Source organism: Dysidea avara, chromosome 8 (assembly GCF_963678975.1).
Source record: "Dysidea avara chromosome 8, odDysAvar1.4, whole genome shotgun sequence".
In the NCBI taxonomy this organism is placed as follows: domain Eukaryota; kingdom Metazoa; phylum Porifera; class Demospongiae; order Dictyoceratida; family Dysideidae; genus Dysidea; species Dysidea avara.
The window spans coordinates 14057887-14079050 of record NC_089279.1 but is presented as its reverse complement, the minus strand read 5'-3'; the positions used below and the strand labels follow the sequence as shown (position 1 = coordinate 14079050).

Genomic DNA, 21164 nt, shown 5'->3' with positions numbered 1-21164 from the left:
ATGTATACAGTACACCAAAGTTTGCAATGAGGTAATAGAAATTATTGACTATTATTAATATTTGGTGGTTATGTATTGTAAGAACTATCAGAGTACATTTCATAAACTCTGCTTTAATTTAGGTAAGCCACTCAGTAATGAGAATAATGATGTCATACAGTACAGTACAAAAATGTCATAAATAATTCCTATAAGGGTTTACTAAAAAGAAAACTATTAGAATTTTTGACCAACTGCCTGTCTGATGCCTTCAGACGAATAACAACTATGTAAGGCGACAGGCTTGATTTTTTCACAATTCGACATTGCTTCAGCCCATTCGGCATACCATAGTATGTAGAATATATGCACCTTTGTGTCCCATCCCTTCTCGCTAACAGCACAAGGTGTCAATTACATGATGGCTTCTGTACATTTGTAATGGATATTGACATCTGTTTTTGGAAGTGACTGGATTGATTTCAGAGGTACTTCATACTGTTCTTCATTTACAACAGGAAACAATGCATAATGGCCACTTCACTGTTGCAAAAATGAGTTCACTGCTCATACAAAAATATTAAGTCCAGCACCATTCTTTCTCTTGATGCGGCATACGTTGTTTTACAATTACGTTTTTAAACCAGGTGTGCGCCCACAGCCGGCCAAAAGCCGGCTGTGGGCGCGCGCCTGGTTTACTGAAATTGTTTTCGTAAAAAACGTGTGTGCGTACCTATCTACCTATCTATGTTTGTCCATACACACCCACATGAGCAAAATCGTTAAATAATGGTAAAAGCAGCTTTTACGTAAGGAGTAAAAGTGAAATGAAGTCTGTATTAAACTTCTGCACAGGCCAACTTTGCTCTGAGGTGGTTTCTTTTCGGCGGACTGAAATACAGGTGTGGCGACTTTCCTCAGACTTTGTAAACTACCTTCCCTTTGAGGTTTTCAGGCATTTAACAACTGAAAAACAACGGTGCAGGTCTTGTACACTACCAGGAATAGCCTATCGCTTCAAGTTGAAAGGGGGCATATCACTTACGTACGGGAACAAAAATGAAGAATAGCGTTGAGGCTTTGTCAAGAGAATTTGTGGGAAAAAAACACGATAGTCAAACTAGAAAACAGTTTAGAAGATACTTCTGAACGTAATATGTTGGTAAATGCGGTTTGTTTAACAAGCGCTTCCTTAGCAATGCATAGCAACGTAATTGAACGAAAACGGAAATTTCATGAATTACAAAATACGAGAATTAGCTAACAATATTATTGCACAACCCAAAATTACCCTATTGTAAAATAGTAATACATAGTTGGTTAATTCATAGTAGCATATACTATCTATGGTTAATCCCAGATGAGTTAGCTAGCTGCATGGCGCCTGGTTTTTAGAAGTAGCACAACATCAACTTGTTTAAAAAAAGTTAGCAAACAAGTACAGGAAAATCAATTAGAGATCATAGCCTTGAAACAAGGAGGTCACCTACAATTTAATCTCCATTGTGGGTGTAGACTGGATTAAGAATTAAATGTCCACTAATATATCCGCAGGTAAAAGGCACTTCAAAATTCTTAATGTTTCTTTCTAATTGTTACTTAACACATTGCAGACTTTCACAATGTACCCAATCTTTTCTTACCACGTGCAATACATACTGTGGTAGATTTAGACATACCAAGGGTTATGCAATATGAATGTGACAGCAGACATCCCTAGCCTGTTCTACATATTCCTTTAAATCTATTTTCAGGCACCACTAGTGCATACCTATATGTATGTGCCTAGCTAAGAGTTTTTCCCCCTAAAAATGGCATCACTATGCCATCATCTTACTTTACACCATAATATACAGCCTTATTTACAGTACACCATGTGTAAGGTACATTAAAAAGTTAATAATATTGAGTGTCAATAGGAGGTAAAATATAAATTAAAAGGTTTACCACAAGGGTACTACATCACTTTAAATTTACACCATGTGTGGTCACAATAGAGAGAAGACCATCATTATTATAATGAGACACAAACATTAACATTAAGGAATTCTCGGTCACATGCGACCACCAGACAGGGTTGGTTAAAAACACCTGGGTGGGCATGGCAAGGGAGTACAAAACATAAAGTAAGTATACATGCATGTACATTTAACTAAACTAAAGAGTCAGTCTGGGGGGGGGGGGGGGGGGGGGGCAGGAAACCACTCACGACAATCCCTAGCCATAAATATTCTTTGAGATGCTGCAATACACTTCTGAAAGCAGAAGTGTATTATGGCTTGAGTGTCCCTAGCCATAAACTTTCCTTAGAGCTGCTTTTGACACTAATATATCCTGGTGAGCAAAATGTAACAGGTTCCATAAGTTCTTTACACAAGAAGGATGGTAGTGGCCTAGAAACATTCAAACGATTTAATTCTGCTAACAGTTGCTGATACTCTACGTTGTTCTGCTTACGTAACTACTTCATTCTAAGCGTTGAGATCATGGTAGTAAGGAAATGCAAGGCAAATGCGCTGACTCGTAATACATATATTTTACAACTGACTAAGCAATAAACATTTCTACTAGAAAAGCTATTAAATATTTCGCTAAGTGACACACCCAAAACCTGCTGCATTAATTTTGCAAGTTTGACCTCGAGCTTGACCTCGCGGATACCAAACATCTGAACGTCGTAGGCACACAAAAGTAGTAATAAACAAGTGCTACACACACATACGCATACAAATAAATACACTTACAGTAAAGTTTTGAGAAACGCAAAAATGAGTTCCCGAGAAGGACAAGAAAAAGTCCCTTCACGTGCTCTAAATAGAAATCTGCAGAACGATCACGTGCAATATCATTAGGGAGTTGTTCCAGTTCCATGTGTTCTGTACTGTACACACGTACAAGTCCGGTGTCACAGTGATATGTGTTTCCCCGAGTTTCGTGTTTCCCCGCACACATATCACTAGGGATCCGTGTTTCCCCGCACACATATCACTAGGGATGCGTGTTTCCCCGACAAAGGCGCTAGTGATATATGTTTCCCTTCCAGTTTCTCAGTTTTTATAGCTACCACGCGCCGACACCGGCACCCGCGTTTAAATTCTGCTGCTGATATACTACGAGTCAACTAGCTAGCTACTGCTACTCTATAGCACGCGTCACAGTACTAACTACTGCTGCTAGTACTATACTATAGCTACTGCTACTATACTGTTACTAAACTGCAGTCATTGCTTACTGCCTCTACTGCTACTAGCTATAGCTATAGATCTACTATATACACTCATGCTATTTTATAGCTACTGCCTACTGCTTATACTGCTAGATGCTGATATTGCTACTGCTACACTAGCTATACATGCTTGCTGTTAATGTAGTTGCTACTGTTGCTATACTGCTTGCTACTACAGGTGTTTTGTGTATAGCTGAAACCGAATTTAAATTATACATTTTACATTCTAGATGAAGCAATTTAACTTTTTACTTTTACTTTACAGCGTACAGCATGAAGATCTGATAGCTACTAGTGCGGCTGCAGCCTTTGAGCTAAAACATGTAGACTTTGACATACTTATAACACAGCCAATAAGATGAACAGAAAATGGGCCAAAGAAAGGAAAATCACTCCTATCCCAGGATTCAAACTGCAGGCTACCCAATGTCTAGTCAAGCACCACACTTAGTCTCCTCCGTATTTGGTTAATTCTCTGTTTCTTGGCACACAAAATAGGACTCATCTACCCCGCTACATGTTATATGCTGCATGTCTGTGAATCTATAAGCTACAATAGAATGCATTGTGCTACCAATAAAGATAAGCAGTCGGTCTTAATTCAGTGCAATTCTAAGAGCTGCACTGCATATTATATCTCTTGTATGCATCAGTCGTGTACATTGAGCTAATACTTGTGTGCATGCATGCATGCTAAATTCATATTGTTCAAGTATATAGTTTTTAGCTATATACTTTAGAAATTTTCACTGCATGGACATGCAGGGTTTGCACTACTTGAGAGATTTTATACCTGAGAGATCTCAGATTTTTGCTTTACAGATTTTCCGGTCAGTTATGTACTTTCAAAGTCACTTTACTGTACAGATATGAATCCATTGCAAGATATCTGCATGGACAAGAAAATATTATGTGTAGAGCATGCAGGAAATGAAAGTTTAAGCCATCCATACTATTGTGATTGGGTATGCCAGCATAATGTGAGTGCTGGATTTAACTACGTTGTTCTTGTTTTCTCTTCACGGGTGAAATGTGACAAATGGACACGCATACTATTTGGAAATGGCCGAAGCCAAATTCTGTATACTGTATATAGAATTACATCAAACTATTTGCAGAAAACATTAGACAGTATAGTAGCTAACTTAATTTTTATTATTGTATGTGTGTTAGTTCTCCACTTCCAATCCACACATTTGTCTTCACTTCAGTACTAGTAGCAACAAGTAGTAGCAAGTATAGTATAGTTGTACTAGCAAGTGTTAGCTATAGTAGCACCAAGCAAAGTATAGCAGCGAATAGTAGCTGGTAGTATAGTGGCAAGTAGTATATAGCTATAGTGGTAGCAGAAAGGATAGGAGCACTATAGCTATAGCAGTAGCAACAACTATAGTCTAAGTATAGCAGCAAAAGGAGCTCAGATCCTGCATACAGTAGCTGGCGCAGCTATAGTAGACAACTAGTATAGCAGCAGGAAAAGGGGCAGCAGTGGCTAGTAGCAGTAGTAAAAGCAGCAAAGCAAAAATAGTATACTTACATGCACTCATAGAATATACTATCTATGATGCACTTCGAAACTGAAAGTCAGGGAAACACGCATCCCTAGGGATATGTGTGCGGGGAACGCTTTACCTGGGGAACATAATACCCGGGGAAACATATATCACTGTGACTTGTAGATTGCTAGCCAGTTAGTGATATGTGTGCGGGGAAACACGGATCCCTAGTGATATGTGTGCGGGGAACACAAAACGCGGGGAAACTCATATCACTGTGACACCGGCACCCACAATCGACACACTTATTTTTATCGTAAGCTGACATGGAGAAAAACATAACAAGCGAGAAGGACCGTGACGATTGCTTGAAAAACTGCACCATCTTGAGTCTTCCTGTGGAATTGCCAACTTGGGACATGATCTCATTTTTACCAGTGGTGGATGATATTATTATTATTATTTGGGGGGAAAAGGGCAGACAGCAAAGCTGATTAAGCCCAAACAATCACAAAGTATAAGTGCTGTTCAATCAAGTTTGCCGGAAAATGTAGCTAGAGTGTTCAGTTCAATTAGGTGTGGTGGCAGTGAATTCCATTACCGGATGGTTCTTGGAAAGTAGCTTTTCATGTAGGTGGTGGTGTTTGTTGGTGGTACAATCAAGTGAAACGGATGATGATGTCTAGTGTGTCTGATAAATTGAAGTTACGATATATGTCTAAGAAACTACGATCAGTTGTGATCACTATGGAGTGAGTTTGTATTTAAATACCAGTCTATGACCGCCGACAGGAGCGTTCCGTATCAAAACATCCAAATAGATTTTTAGTACATTTCACGTAAGGGGACACGCCCATCTATTATTCGTAAAATGTAATGTTACTATTGCCTAAGCCTAAGTTGTAATAGTTATCCTGTGCCAAAAACAGCCCAGCTATAAAAAAAGGCGATGCCAAGAATGCACAAGTACATGTTCATGGAGTAACTACAACCAAAAGACATGATATCAAAATCTGGCCAAGAAAGCATTCACAGTATAGGCACTTTTGTGCATTTGTTTTCTATATGCTTCACATTATCGCATCCAGCTAGCTGTACATGTGTGCTTGCAATATAAACAATACTACTGAGATGATAAAAGATATCTAATGAAAAACAGCCAAGCTGTAAAATAAGGTGCGGCCCCCAAAAAGGCCATGGTAAAAAGGATGTGAAATCCAAGGTGGCGGCCAAGAAATGGCTGTGATGGTAGGTTAATGGTTAAATTTTAATAACGACAATTCAGGTGAATTTTGTGCTGCTACACTGTTAAAATGAGGTGTTACAGGTGCACCCATCGTAAAGGTGTTCATGTACACCCATGGTATTTACAACACCCTAAGGGAGTACTGTAGCACTAAGGGTGTTATTGAACACCACAAATGTCACTTTATTCCCCGTAATAGCTAAGCCACTGTAAGGGTGTTTGCCTACACCCTGGTATATTGAAACCCACAATCGGATGCTTCTATTAAAAATTAGGTTATAAATACATTTTGTTAACTTCTATAAGAGTGACTTGGAAACAACCATGTGATAAGTATAAAAGTGTTGCAAAAACATAATTGTGTACTGCTAATGTGGTTTGTTGTTGTTAATCATTGCGTATAAATTGAAATCAACATGAAGGTTACCGGAATGTTATAGCAAGCCTACATTTCTTTTCAACAAAATGCCACCATGGAGAGCACTAGAACACCTTTAAAGTGTACTGTGACGCCTTTATAGCTATTCCTAGAACACGCTTAGGGAGTATTGTAACGCCTTTGTAACACCTTTTAGTTGTTCCTAGAGCACCCCTGGGGAGTACTACAACTCCCTTCAAAGGAGTTTAATTTAAACAGCAGTTAGAACTCCTCTAAAGGTGATTGGATTACACCCTATTTTTAACAGTGTAATAACGACAATTCAGGTGAATTTTGTGCTGCTTGGCACAAAATTCACCTGAATTGTCGTTATTAAAATTTAACCATTAACCTACCATCACAGCCATTTCTTGGCCGCCACCTTGGATTTCACATCTTTTTTTACCATGGCCTTTTTGGGGGCCGCACCTTTTTTTACAGCTTGGCTGTTTTTGATTAGATATCACTTCTTTTTGTATTTATATACTACAAAGCCAGCCTATGGCTGGCTTTGGGGCTTTTTTAACCCATGTGTTTTTTTCTTTACCACAGGAAGAAGAAAAGAACTTAAAAGAAGATTTGTAATACTTCAATTATTTTTGATTTTATTAGTAATTATACAAATTATATACATATATTTATTACATGCCCATTATTCCCCACAGGATATTTTTTTGCAGCTGATCTCTCTACTGGGTGACTTGAAATGTAGCTGAACTATATACAGGATGGTTTCTTTGTAGCTGAACTCTCTACAAGGTGACCTCTTCTAGCTGGTCTCTCTACAGGGTGATTTGTTTGCAGCTAAACTCTCTACATGGTGGTTTCTTTGTAGCTGAACTCTCTACATGATGGTTTCTTTGTAGCTGAACTCTCTATAAGGTGACTTCGTCTAGCTGAACTCTCTACAGGGTGATTTTTTTGTAGCTGAACTCTCTACAGGGTGATTTGTTTGCAGCTGAACTCTCTACATGATGGTTTCTTTGTAGCTGAACTCTCTACAAGGTGACTTCGTCCAGCTGATCTCTCTACGGGGTGATTTGTTTCTAGCTGAACTCTCTGCAGGTGATTTATTTGCAGCTAAACTCTCTACATGGTGGTTTCTTTGTAGCTGAACTCCCTACATGATGGTTTCTTTGTAGCTGAACTCTCTACAAGGTAACTTCTTCTCTACAGGATGATTTGTTGTAGTTGAATTCTCTACAAGGTGGTTTGTTTGCGGCTGAACTCTCTACATGATGGTTTCTTTGTAACTGAACACTCTACAAGGTGACTTCTTCTAGCTGATCTTTCTACAGGGTGAATTGTTTGTAGCTGAACTATCTACAAGGTAACTTCTTCTAGCTGATCTCTCTACAAGTTGATTTGTGTGTAGCTGATCTCTCTACAGGTTGATTAATTTGTAGCCGATCTCTCTACAGTGTAATTTGTTTGTAGCTGAACTGTCTATAAGGTGATTTGTTTGTAGCTGATCTCTCTGCAGGTTGATTTGTTTTAGCTGAACTCTCTACAGGGTGATTTACTTGTAGCTGAACTCCTTACATTGTGTCTAGTTTCTAGCTGATGTCTCTACAGGGTGATTTTTTTATAGCTGATCTCTCTACAAGTTGATTTGTGTGTAGCTGATCTCTCTGCAGGTTGATTTGTTTTAGCTGAACTCTCTACAGGGTGATTGCTTGTAGCTGAACTCCTTACATTGTGTCTAGTTTCTAGCTGATGTCTCTACAGGGTGATTTTTTTATAGCTGATCTCTCTACAAGTTGATTTGTGTGTAGCTGATCTCTCTGCAGGTTGATTTGTTTGTAGCCGATCTCTCTACAGGGTAATTTGTTTGTAGCTGAACTCTCTATAAGGTGATTTGTTTGTAGCTGATCTCACTGCAGGTTGATTTGTTTTAGCTGAACTCTCTACAGGGTGATTGCTTGTAGCTGAACTCCTTACATTGTGTCTAGTTTCTAGTTGATGTCTCTACAGGGTGATTTTTTGTAGCTGAACTCTCTACAGGGTGATTTGTTTCTAGCTTATCTCTCTACAGGTAGATTTGTGTTGATTTGTTCATTGTTGATCGCTCTAAAGGTTGTTTTGTTGTAGCTGAACACTCTGCAAAGTGTTTTATTTGTAGCTGATCTCTCTACAGGGTAATTTGTTTGTAGCTGAACTCTCTCCACAGTGACTTGTGTGTAGCTGAATTCTCTAGAGAGTGACTTAATTGTAGCTGAATTCTCTACAGGGTGCATGACTTGTTTATAGCTGAACTTTCTTCAGTGTGACTTGTAATGTTCTGAATCTCTATAGTGATATATTTGCTTAACTCTCCACATGGTGACTGTCTTCTTGCTGAACTGTCTATAAGATTAACTGTTTGCAGCTGAACTCCCTACAGAATAACTTGTGATGTAATAAAATTCTATAATGGAGTAAATAAATTAGCCGAATGCTCTATTAGGGTGACTGTTCTATTAGAGTATCTCGATCTCGCATTTGCTACACGGGTTGGCTTTAGAATCATAACTCAGTGGTTTGTAATCCGATTCTTCTGTACTACTGCAAGGACTTTCTATGAAGATTATTCCAGCTATACACCAATTTTCAGCTCATTGCTCTAAGCGGTTTGCCTAGTAGGCGTGAAAACTAATACTTTTTTATTCATAAAAATCACTCGCGTAATTGTGACACAGGTTGGGTTTTGTGTCATATCTCCATGGTCTTTATCTCGATTCCTTTCAAACCACCAAAAGACACTCCTACAATGGTTACTCCATCTACATAGCAATTTTCAACTCATTCCATGGAGCGGTTTACCCTGTAGGTGTGACAACAAATCGATCTTGTTTTACGCGAATAATCGGTCATAACTCCTGAACCATGCATCGGATTTCTACCAAATTTGATGCTAGGATTCGCCTTTGGACTCCCTTTCTGTGTGCCAAATTTCATGGCGATCGGAGTACGCGTTTGCTTCTTATAGCAATTTTTGCAAGTGTGCGAAAAGACGAAGAAGAGAAAAAAAAACGAAGAAAAAAAAAACGAAACTTTGGCAGCTCATATTTATTTATTTATTTAATGCTTTATGGTGAAAAGTGACACCAAAGGTCTGATGGTAACTTGCACCATCAGCCTGCCTAAGTACAAAATTATCTACAATTATACAATGTTATGTTGATTAATTATAAATGTTTGAAGTTTGTGACTGGAGGTCTGGATTGATGACAGGTTCTGCAAGGACAAAGGAAGTGAAAGGTACAGTTGTTGCTCTCGTCAAATTTCATTAGAAAGTGATTCCATAAGAATGATTTAAGCTTAGATTTGAGAGTAAAATATGATGTGTTTATATCCATTATCGGCATGGCATTCCACAAAGATGGTAACCGATGGAAATAAGAATGTCGAGCTGTGTTGTTAAGGTGATGAGGTATCAAGAGTTTATTGCTTGCTCCAGCCCTAGTAGTAGAAGAGTTGAAACTGATAAAGTTGTTGATGTTGAACTGGTAGGTTGGTGACTTTAGTGACTTGATAGCAAACAGTATGTCCTGCAGTTCAAATATGTATATGAGGGGAAGGAGCTTCAGGTTAATTAGACGATCTTTGTAGCAGCTGGTGTAGTCATTGAGGATGTGTTTAGTGGCTCGGCGTTGGATTCTCTCAAGGTTAACAATGTCTTTCATCAAATGTGGTCGCCAGATCTGAGTACAGTAAAGTAATTGTGATCTTACCAAGGATACGTACAATCTAACCAAGGTAGTAGGTGAATGATTGCAGACAAATGTCCGTCGAATTAGACCAAGTGTTCTGTAAGCACGGGCAATGATGGTTTTATGATGTTTCTCCCAGCTCAGATCTTCAGATAGTATCACGCCAAGATCCTTGTGAGAATCTACATGAGGTATAATGGAATCAGACATTGAGTATGTTGAGTGGAATTTGCGTTTGAATATCTCGGAAATGGCAGGAGCGATGTCCTTCAAATTTGGAATGTAGACTCCCCTGGCTGGCGGGCAACTGTGTAGCAAATTTGGTTCCAATCAGATAAGTGATCACTGAGATACAAAGGTGTGAAAATGACATTTTCGTTCTTCCTGTCAATATACTCACGGGTGTGGCGCGCCGGCTTCTTGGGCCGCACGACACACTACCGTGTGTCTTGATTACACTGCATTGTTACCAAAATTAATTTAACTAAAAATTTACATTTGGTTTCTACTTGGCCATCTTTTTGCATTGCATATTAAAATAAAAAGATGGCCAAGTAGAGACCAATTGTAAATTTTTAGTTAAATTAATTTTGGTAACAATGCAGTGTAATATCTTTTATCATCTCAGTAGACTAGTATTGTTTATATTGCAAGCACACATGTACAGCTAGCTGGATGTGATAATGTGAAGCATATAGAAAACGAATGCACAAAAGTGCCTATACTGTGAATGCTTTCTTGGCCAGATTTTGATATCATGTCTTTTGGTTGTAGTTACTCCATGAACATGTACTTGTGCATTCTTGGCCTCGCCTTTTTTTACAGCTGGGCTGTTTTTGGCACAGGATATCACTACTTTTTGTTGAATGGAGAACATACAGTTCAGTACTGAAGATTGGCTATTATATTACATAGGAGACACTGCAAGCATGCATGCATAATAACATCTTCACCTGAGTATCAGATTAGCTAGCTAAATCAGTAGCAAAAGCTTCAAGTTCAGTGTTTAGAAGCGCTACTAAAAGTGACTTGCTAAGAGAAAACTTGTTCAAACCGTTCAAATTTCCCTCAAGGACTCACGTGATATTTTGCGTGATGTTTCACGTGAAAATAAGAACAAGGGATAGTGACAAAGTCGAGGCTACCATCTTAATGGTTCTTCCTGAAGCGGTGGGTTGGTGATATGACTAGCCTCTGTGCGTAACAAGTGGAGGCGAATCGGCTGCGAGTTGTTGCTGAATGTATGCCTCGGAATGGACATGATTTATTTTATTTATTTTTATTTTTATTAGTTTAACCAAAAGGTAAGGTGAATACAAAAAGCAAATATGCCTATATGAGTACCACCTACAAAAACAATACAATACAAAACCAAACGACTAATGATACATTACAAAGACAATTACAGTACATTGAAATAAAAGCCTACATTAAAAACATACATGACTTAATCAGAAACAAAAAGAAAATTGTATAACATTCGCCTAAAAGTAGTGCGGCGTGTAGTTGACAGAATCTCAAATGGGATGGAGTTCCACCAAAAAACACTGTTCACAAAAAAGGAGTAACGGTAAGAGTTTATGGAGGACTGCTTGCATAGAATAGACAATGAGTGTGATCTGGTAGAGGCAGCAGAAGAAAAAGTGAAGTAATCGCTAAACTTTATAGATATATGATGGTGAAGAATATCATAGATAATTGTCAATGACAGATATTTACGTCGGGTGGAAAGAGATGGCCATGATAGCTCTGTACAGCATTCCTCAGATGATTTAGACCATTTATAGGTCCTAGGACAAAATCTGCCGCCACAAATCCAGCAAGAACCACAGTTTTGTACTCGTTCAAGGGCAATGGAGTTTTTATGAGTGTGTGGATTTCACACAGTACTTGCATAATCCAGAATAGGAATTAAAAGTGACCTAAAGGCCTTTTGTTTTGAAGAAGCTTTACAGGTGAACATATGAGGGCGTAGGAGATTTAATACTCTAGTAGCTTTCTTGGAAATGTGTGAAACATTGCTATTCCATGAAAGTTTGGTGTCTACAATAACCCCCAAGTACTTAACAGACCTGGCCCAATGGAGAAGATAGTTATTGATACAATAGAGCGGCTTTGTAGGTGTATGTTTGCACAGAAGTTCACACTTGGAAGGATTCAATTGCATCTACCATTTAGAACACCAATCAGTTATCATATCTAGGTCATGTTGAAAGGCAATACAGTCAGATGGAGAATCAACTGAGCAATACATAGCTACATCATCAGCAAATATTTTCATTGTGGAGCTAACAGCAGATGGTAAATCATTAATATACAAAATAAAAAGTAATGGTCCCAGGATGGAGCCTTGAGGGACCCCAAATGAGACTGGAGACCAATCAGAAGCACAACCGTTTATGACAACTCGCTGCCTCCTGGTAGTGACAAATGAAGAAAACCATTTAAGCATGGAACCATTAATACCATAAGCCTTTAACTTCAATAGTAAACGTTGATGAGGTACTGAATCGAAGGCTTTCGCAAAATCCAAGGAAACACAATGAATGCTGAGCTTGGCGTTAAGATTAAAAGCCCAGTCATTTACGGCTGACAAAAGCAAGGATGTAGTAGAACGTTTTTTCGTGAAGCCAAATTGAGCATTGCATAGAACCTGGTGAGACTCCAGCAAAGAATAAAGTTTGTTAAAAATGATTCTCTCCAGAACTTTAACCAAAATACAGGTTAAGCTAATGGGACGATAATTACAGACACGGTGCTTGTTACCTTTTTTGAAAACAGGTGTTATATTAACACTAACCCAATCATTTAGAAGTAAGCCATCTGCCAGCGATTTATTGAAAAGAGCAGCCAAAGGATTGGCCAGTTGTTCAGCACCTTCCTTCAGAAGACGAGGACAGATCCCATCAGGTCCACAAGCCTTGTTGGTATTCAAAGTAGATAGTTCAGAAAACACTTCAGATGAGGTGACCTGCATATTATCCAAGTAACAATCTGAACAGTAGGAAGAAGTACTTGGTAAACTTGAAAGATTCTCCTTAGTAAAAACTGAAACAAAATACTTATTGAACAAATCAGCTTTAGTGTAGTCATCTGTAATAACCTCACCATCATGATGAATTGAAGGAATTGGAAATCGACAACATCTAAACTTGTTAATCCAGTTCCAGAAAGCCTTTTGTCCACGATAAAGATTATTAGTGATAGAATCAGCATAAGTTTTAAAATCAAGTCTGGTAGCAGATCTAACTTTGTTTCGTAAATGTTTATACTTAGCTTGAATGGTAGGTGTAAAAATCTTTTTTTTTAAGTTTTTTATAACACAAGCGTTTTAGTCTAATCAACTGTATGGTAGCAGATGATAACCAGATGACTAATCAACTGTATGGTAGCAGATGATAACCCTTCAGCTACGAACAGATCACCCTGTAGAGAGTTCAGCTACAAACAAATCACCCTGTAGAGAGTTCAGTTACAAAGAAACCACCATGTAGAGAGTTCAGCTGCAAACAAATGACCTGTAGAGATTTCAGCTAGAAACAAGTCACCCTGTAGAGAGATCAGCTAGAAACAAGTCACCCTGTAGAGAGTTCAGCTAGAAGAAGTCACATTGTAGAGAGTTCAGCTACAAAGAAACTACAGCTACAAAGAAACTACCATGTAGAGAGTTCAGCTGCAAACAAATCACCCTGTAGAGAGCTCAGCTACAAACAAATATGCCCTGTAATAAGATCAGCTAGAAGAAGTTACCTTGTAGAGAGTTCAGCTAGAAGAAGTCACATTGTAGAGAGTTCAGCTACAAAGAAACTACAGCTACAAAGAAACTACCATGTAGAGAGTTCAGCTGCAAACAAATCACCCTGTAGAGAACTCAGCTACAAACAAATATGCCCTGTAAAAAGATCAGCTAGAAGATGTTACCTTGCAGCTACAAAGAAACCACCATGTAGAGAATTCAGCTGCAAACAAATCACCCTGTAGAGAGTTCAGCTATGAACAGATCACCCTGTAGAGAGTTCAGCTACAAACAAACCACCCTGTAGAGAGTTCAGTTACAAAGAAACCACCATGTAGAGAGTTCAGCTGCAAACAAATCACCCTGTAGAGAGATCAGCTAGAAGAAATTACCTTGTAGAGAGTTCAACTACAAAGAAACCATCATGTAGAGCGTTCAGCTGCAAAAAAAAAAACAATCACTCTGTAGAGAGTTCAGTTAGAGGAAGTCACCTTGTAGAGAGTTCAGCTGCAAATAAATCACCCTGTAGAGAATTCAGCTACAAACAAATCACCCTGTAGAAAGATCAGCTAGAAGAAGTTACCTTGTAGAGAGTTCAGTTACAAAGAAACCACCATGTAGAGAGTTCAGCTGCAAACAAATCCCCTGTAGAGAGTTCAGCTAGAAACAAGTCACCCTGTAGAGAGTTCAGCTAAAAGAAGTCACATTATAGAGAGTTCAGCTACAAAGAAACTACCATGTAGAGAGTTCAGCTGCAAACAAATCACCCTGTAGAGAACTCAGCTACAAACAAATATGCCCTGTAATAAGATCAGCTAGAAGAAGTTACCTTGCAGCTACAAAGAAACCACCATGTAGAGAGTTCAGCTGCAAACAAATCACCCTGTAGAGAGTTCAGCTACGAACAGATCACCCTGTAGAGAGTTCAGCTACAAACAAATCACCCTGTAGAGAGTTCAGTTACAAAGAAACCACCATGTAGAGAGTTCAGCTGCAAACAAATCACCCTGTAGAGAGATCAGCTAGAAGAAATCACCTGTAGAGAGTTCAACTACAAAGAAACCATCATATAGAGAGTTAGGCTGCAAAAAAAAAACAATCACTCTGTAGAGAGTTCAGCTAGAAGTCACCTTGTAGAGAGTTCAGCTACAAAGAAACCACCATGTAGAGAGTTCAGCTGCAAACAAATCACCCTGTAGAGAGTAGTTCAGCTACGAACAGATCACCCTGTAGAGAGTTCAGCTACAAACAAATCACCCTGTAGAGAGTTCAGTTACAAAGAAGCCACCATGTAGAGAGTTCAGCTGCAAACAAATGACCTGTAGAGAGTTCAGCTAGAAACAAGTCACCCTGTAGAGAGATCAGCTAGAAACAAGTCACCCTGTAGAGAGTTCAGCTAGAAGAAAGTCACATTGTAGAGAGTTCAGCTACAAAGAAACTACCATGTAGAGAGTTCAGCTGCAAACAAATCACCCTGTAGAGAACTCAGCTACAAACAAATATGCCCTGTAAAAAGATCAGCTAGAAGATGTTACCTTGCAGCTACAAAGAAACCACCATGTAGAGAATTCAGCTGCAAACAAATCACCCTGTAGAGAGTTCAGCTATGAACAGATCACCCTGTAGAGAGTTCAGCTACAAACAAATCACCCTGTAGAGAGTTCAGTTACAAAGAAACCACCATGTAGAGAGTTCAGCTGCAAACAAATCACCCTGTAGAGAGATCAGCTAGAAGAAATCACCTGTAGAGAGTTCAACTACAAAGAAACCATCATATAGAGAGTTAGGCTGCAAAAAAAAAACAATCACTCTGTAGAGAGTTCAGCTAGAAGTCACCTTGTAGAGAGTTCAGCTACAAAGAAACCACCATGTAGAGAGTTCAGCTGCAAACAAATCACCCTGTAGAGAGTAGTTCAGCTACGAACAGATCACCCTGTAGAGAGTTCAGCTACAAACAAATCACCCTGTAGAGAGTTCAGTTACAAAGAAGCCACCATGTAGAGAGTTCAGCTGCAAACAAATGACCTGTAGAGAGTTCAGCTAGAAACAAGTCACCCTGTAGAGAGATCAGCTAGAAACAAGTCACCCTGTAGAGAGTTCAGCTAGAAGAAAGTCACATTGTAGAGAGTTCAGCTACAAAGAAACTACCATGTAGAGAGTTCAGCTGCAAACAAATCACCCTGTAGAGAACTCAGCTACAAACAAATATGCCCTGTAAAAAGATCAGCTAGAAGATGTTACCTTGCAGCTACAAAGAAACCACCATGTAGAGAATTCAGCTGCAAACAAATCACCCTGTAGAGAGTTCAGCTATGAACAGATCACCCTGTAGAGAGTTCAGCTACAAACAAATCACCCTGTAGAGAGTTCAGTTACAAAGAAACCACCATGTAGAGAGTTCAGCTGCAAACAAATCACCCTGTAGAGAGATCAGCTAGAAGAAATTACCTTGTAGAGAGTTCAACTACAAAGAAACCATCATGTAGAGAGTTCAGCTGCAAAAAAAAAACAATCACTCTGTAGAGAGTTCAGTTAGAGGAAGTCACCTTGTAGAGAGTTCAGCTGCAAATAAATCACCCTGTAGAGAATTCAGCTACAAACAAATCACCCTGTAGAAAGATCAGCTAGAAGAAGTTACCTTGTAGAGAGTTCAGTTACAAAGAAACCACCATGTAGAGAGTTCAGCTGCAAACAAATCCCCTGTAGAGAGTTCAGCTAGAAACAAGTCACCCTATAGAGAGTTCAGCTAAAAGAAGTCACATTATAGAGAGTTCAGCTACAAAGAAACTACCATGTAGAGAGTTCAGCTGCAAACAAATCACCCTGTAGAGAACTCAGCTACAAACAAATCGCCCTGTAGAAAGATCAGTTAGAATAAGTTACCTTGTAGGGAGTTCAGTTACAAACAAATCACCCTGTAGAGAGTTCAGCTACAAAGAAATCATCATGTAGAGAGTTTAGCTGCAAACAAATCATCCTGTAGGGAGTTCAAGTCACCTTTTAGAGAGTTCAGCTACAAAGCAACCACCATGTAGAGAGTTCAGCTGCAAATAAATCACCCTGTAGAGAATTCAGCTACAAACAAATCGCCCTCTAGAGAGACCAGCTAGAAACAAGTCACCCTGTAGACAGATCAGCTAGAAGAAGTTACCTTGTAAAGAGTTCAGCTGCAAACAAATCACCCTGTAGAGAATTCAACTATAAACAGATAACCCTGCAGAGAGTTCAGCTAGAGTCAAGTCACCCTGTAGAGAGAATCCTGTAAAGAGTTCATCTACGTACAAGCAAATCACCCTGTAGAGAGTTCAGCTACATTTCAAGTCACCCAGTAGAGAGATCAGCTGCAAATTATCCTGTGGGGATTAATCGACATGTAATAAATATATGCATTATATATATAATTTGTACATTTACTGATAAAATCAAAATGAGTTAAAATATTTATAAAATCTGCTTCATCTTTTTCTTTTTCCTGTGGTAAAGAAAAAAATATAGGTTAAAAAGCCCCAAAGCTGGCCATAGGCCAGCTTTGGGGTATACAAATACAAAAAGAAGTGAAATCTAATCAAAAACAGCCAAGCTGTAAAAAAAGTAGTGCGGCCCTTGAAAAGGCTATGGTGAAAAAAGATGTGAAATCCAAGGTGGCGGCCAAGAAATGGCTGTGATGGTAGGTTAATGGTAAAAATTTTAATAACGACAATTCAGGTGAATTTTGTGCCAATTGACCAAGTGGCACCAAATTCACCCGAATTGTCGTTATTAAAATTTTTTTTACAGCTTGGCTGTTTTTGATTTGATATATCTACAGGATGACTTGTTTCTAACTGAACTCTCTACAATGTGATCTGTTCATAGCGGAACTTTCTACTGGGTGATTTGTTTGCAGCTAAACTCTTTGCATGATTGTTTCTTTGTAACTGAACTCTCTACAAGGTGACTTCTTCTAGCTGATCTCTCTACAGGATGACTTGTTTCTAACTGAACTCTCTACAGTGTGATCTGTTCATAGCGGAACTTTCTACTGGGTGATTTGTTTGCAGCTAAACTCTTTGTATGATTGTTTCTTTGTAGCTGAACTCTCTACAAGGTAACTTCTTCTAGCTGATCTCTCTACAGGGCAATTTGTTTGTAGCTAAATTCTCTACAGGGTGATTTATTTGAGCTGAACTCTCTACATGATGGCTTCTTTGTAGCTGAACTCTCTATTAGGTACCTTCTTCTAGCTGATCTGACTACAGGGTGACTTGTTTGTAGCTGAATTCCCTACAGAATAACTTGCAATGTAATATAACTGAGTAAATTATAAATGCAGCTGAATGCTTTATTAGGGTGACTGTTCTATTAGAGTATCTCGATCTCGCATTTGCTGCACCTAGTTGCCTTTCGAATCATAACTCAGTGATTTGTAATCCGATTCTTCTGTACTACTGCAAGGACTTTCTATGATGATTATTCCAGCTGCATACTGATTTTCAGCTCGTTGCTCTAAGCGCTTTGCCTGGTAGACACGAAAACTAATAGTTTTTTTTTATTCATAAAAATCGATCGCGTAATTTTGACACAGGTTGGGTTTTGTGTCATATCTCCATGGTCTTTATCCCGATTCCTTTCAAACCACAAAAAGGCACTCCTACGATGGTTGCTCCATCTACATATCAATTTTCAACTGATTCCTCCAAGGGGTTTACCCTGTAGGCGTGACAGACCTTCGACCTATTTTTACACAAATAATCGGTCATAACTCCGTGAATGTTCAACGGATTCCTACCAGAGTTGGTACGGAGATCCGCCTTAATGAGCCCTTTAAGTGTGCCAAATTTCAGCCCAATCCGAGCACGAATTCGTGTTTTATGGCGAATTTTGCGAAGTGTACGAAATGAAGGAAATGAAGAAGAAAAAAACGAAGAAATTAAAACGAAATTGTGTTCGCTCGTATCTCGGAAACGGTTGAAGCGATTTTCTTCAAATTTGGTATGTAGACTCCACTAACTGGGTGGCACGTCTCTAGCAAATTTGGTTCCAATCGGATAAGGGATCACAGAGCTACATAGGTGTGAAAACTGCGTTTTCTTTCTTCCTGTTAATATATACTCACGGTGTGGCGCGCCGACTTCTTGGGCCTCAGGACACACTACCGTGTGTCTTGATGTAAGGTCATGGAGAATATTTAAAACACAGGATTGGATCTACTTCATATGTAGCCACTGTTCTGAAGTGCAGATTGCTATTTCAATCTACCTTTTAAAATGATGTATCCATCTATTGTTTTACAACTAGTCTACAAATGCAACTAGTTCTTGGCCACAACTAACCCCTTTTTAGCACACAATGATCATGACAACATAAATGCTGCAGTATCATTTAAGCTTAAAGTTGAGCTTCAAGGGATTTGATAGTGCAAACTCCAAAGCTGCTAGATTTATACAAATGTAGCATGGGATTTGATCAAGTAAGGGAAACAAAAACGAACAGCCCTCAGATGTTGCAGCCTTGTGAACTTTATAAAAGCTAAGAAATCCGCCCTTGAGCAGTGACTGCAGTGTAGCAATAGTATAGCAGTAGCTATAGTATATAGCAGTAGGTTCGAGGTTTCAGCTGAAACCCCCAGCTCTGAGAATAGCGTGCGCGTCCCAAATTTATTGACTACTGCCCGTCGTGTGGGTGATAAAATCACCACGAGTTATGTATAGTGTGTTATAGTAGGACTTTCTATTGGTGAAACTTCATACTTTTGCCTGTTAAATCACAATTACGGTGTTCAACAGCAGGTTGTGACCTTCTTTAAATTTTTTTTTCATAGTTTAGTCTTACGACTTATGCACCTATCAATGTGTTGCCCCCCCCCCCCCTTCGGGCATAAGTGGGGCTTTACAGGGGAAATTTACATGAAACTGCTGCCCCACTATGGGGCATTTGACGATCGTTCAGTAAGTGCCTGAGTTTTTTTTTTTGTTGTAACTTTCTACGCTCAGTATGCATGCCAAGTCCCGACTGAGTAAACTCCCCTTTTACAACTGGGGCCAACAGTGGGGATTTGACACGATAGGTTTGCCCTACTATGGGGCATTTGACATTTGGCTGTGTCAAATCCCCACTATAGCCCCATATATGCCCGAGGGGGGGGGGGGCAATACATTGATAGGTGCATTACAGCTATATATAGGCTGAGGTTGAGCGGAATCTGAAACCCCCTCTGAAAATTTCTAGATCACAGTAGTTAAAACACTGCAGTCACCGCTTACTGCCTCTACTGCTACTAGCTGTAGCTGTAGATCTATTAGGCCACTCCAATTTGTTTTTATGTTTCTGGTCATTTGAAGTTTAGTTTTAGATGCGGGCGGGCGGAATTCAGCAACAAAATATCAATGAAGTGACTGTCAGTTAGAGTATTTTTGTGATTTACTGACTGTTCTATTAGAGTATATCTATCCGTACTATGTACTATGCCTATTTCTTGCAGGTTTTCATGTAAATTATGATACTTAAGTAGTTTGATTTAGCATCTTTGTTGCAGCCCAATATTTGCTTCTGAAATCTGGCTTTTTTAAAAATCTGATGCGGGCATTTTCCCCGTGTATTTCTGAAATTTCACATTCCCAAAAAAAGGATGCGGGCGGTTGACCAGAAACATAATTATACTCATGCTATTTTTATAGCTATACCATAGCTATAATACTGCTTATACTGCTAGATGCTATTGTTATTGCTGCTATTACACAAGCTATACATGCTTGCTGTTACTCTGTTGCTATTCTGCTTGCTACTACTGGTGTTTTGTTTATATTATATATAGCTATAATAGCTGAAACCAAAAGCCATTGACATTTGTTTATAACTATGTCAATTATATATTAAATTTAAATTGTACATTTTACATTCTTGATGAAGCAATTTTACTTTTTACTTTTACTTTACAGTGTCCAGCATGAAGATCTGACAGCAACTAGTGCGGCTGCAGCCTTTGAGCTAAAATATGTAGACTTTGACATACTTATAGCACGCCAATACTGAAGGTGAAACAGAAAATGGGCCAAAGAAAGGAAAATCCCTCCTACCCCAGGATTCAAACTGCAGGCTACCCAATGTCTAGTCAAGTACCACATCAGTCTCCTCCATGTTTGGTTAATTTTCCGTTTCTTGGCACACAAAATAGGATTCATCTACCCTGCTACATGTTATATGCTGTCTGTGAATCTGTAAGCTACAACAGAATGTGTATGCTACCAATAAAGAGAAGCAGTTGGTCTTAATTCAGTACTATTCTAAGAGCTGCACTGCATATTATAGCTATATCGCTTGTATATGCACCAGTTATCGAGCTAATACTTGCGTGCATAGCTACATGCATGCTAAGTTCATGTTCAAGTAATT

The 21164-nt window shown here is 39.0% G+C and overlaps 1 protein-coding gene across 1 annotated transcript in view; it reads right to left on the bottom strand.

Moving 5' to 3' along the window:
- The window catches only part of LOC136262945 (uncharacterized), a 94241-nt gene extending 91423 nt beyond the window's left edge, over nucleotides 1–2818 (bottom strand). Inside the window, exon 1 of the mRNA XM_066057363.1 lies at nucleotides 2724–2818. The gene's annotated coding sequence lies outside the window, so the exon portion shown is untranslated. The remainder of the gene's footprint in view (nucleotides 1–2723) is intronic.
- Nucleotides 2819–21164: the final 18346 nt, after the last annotated feature.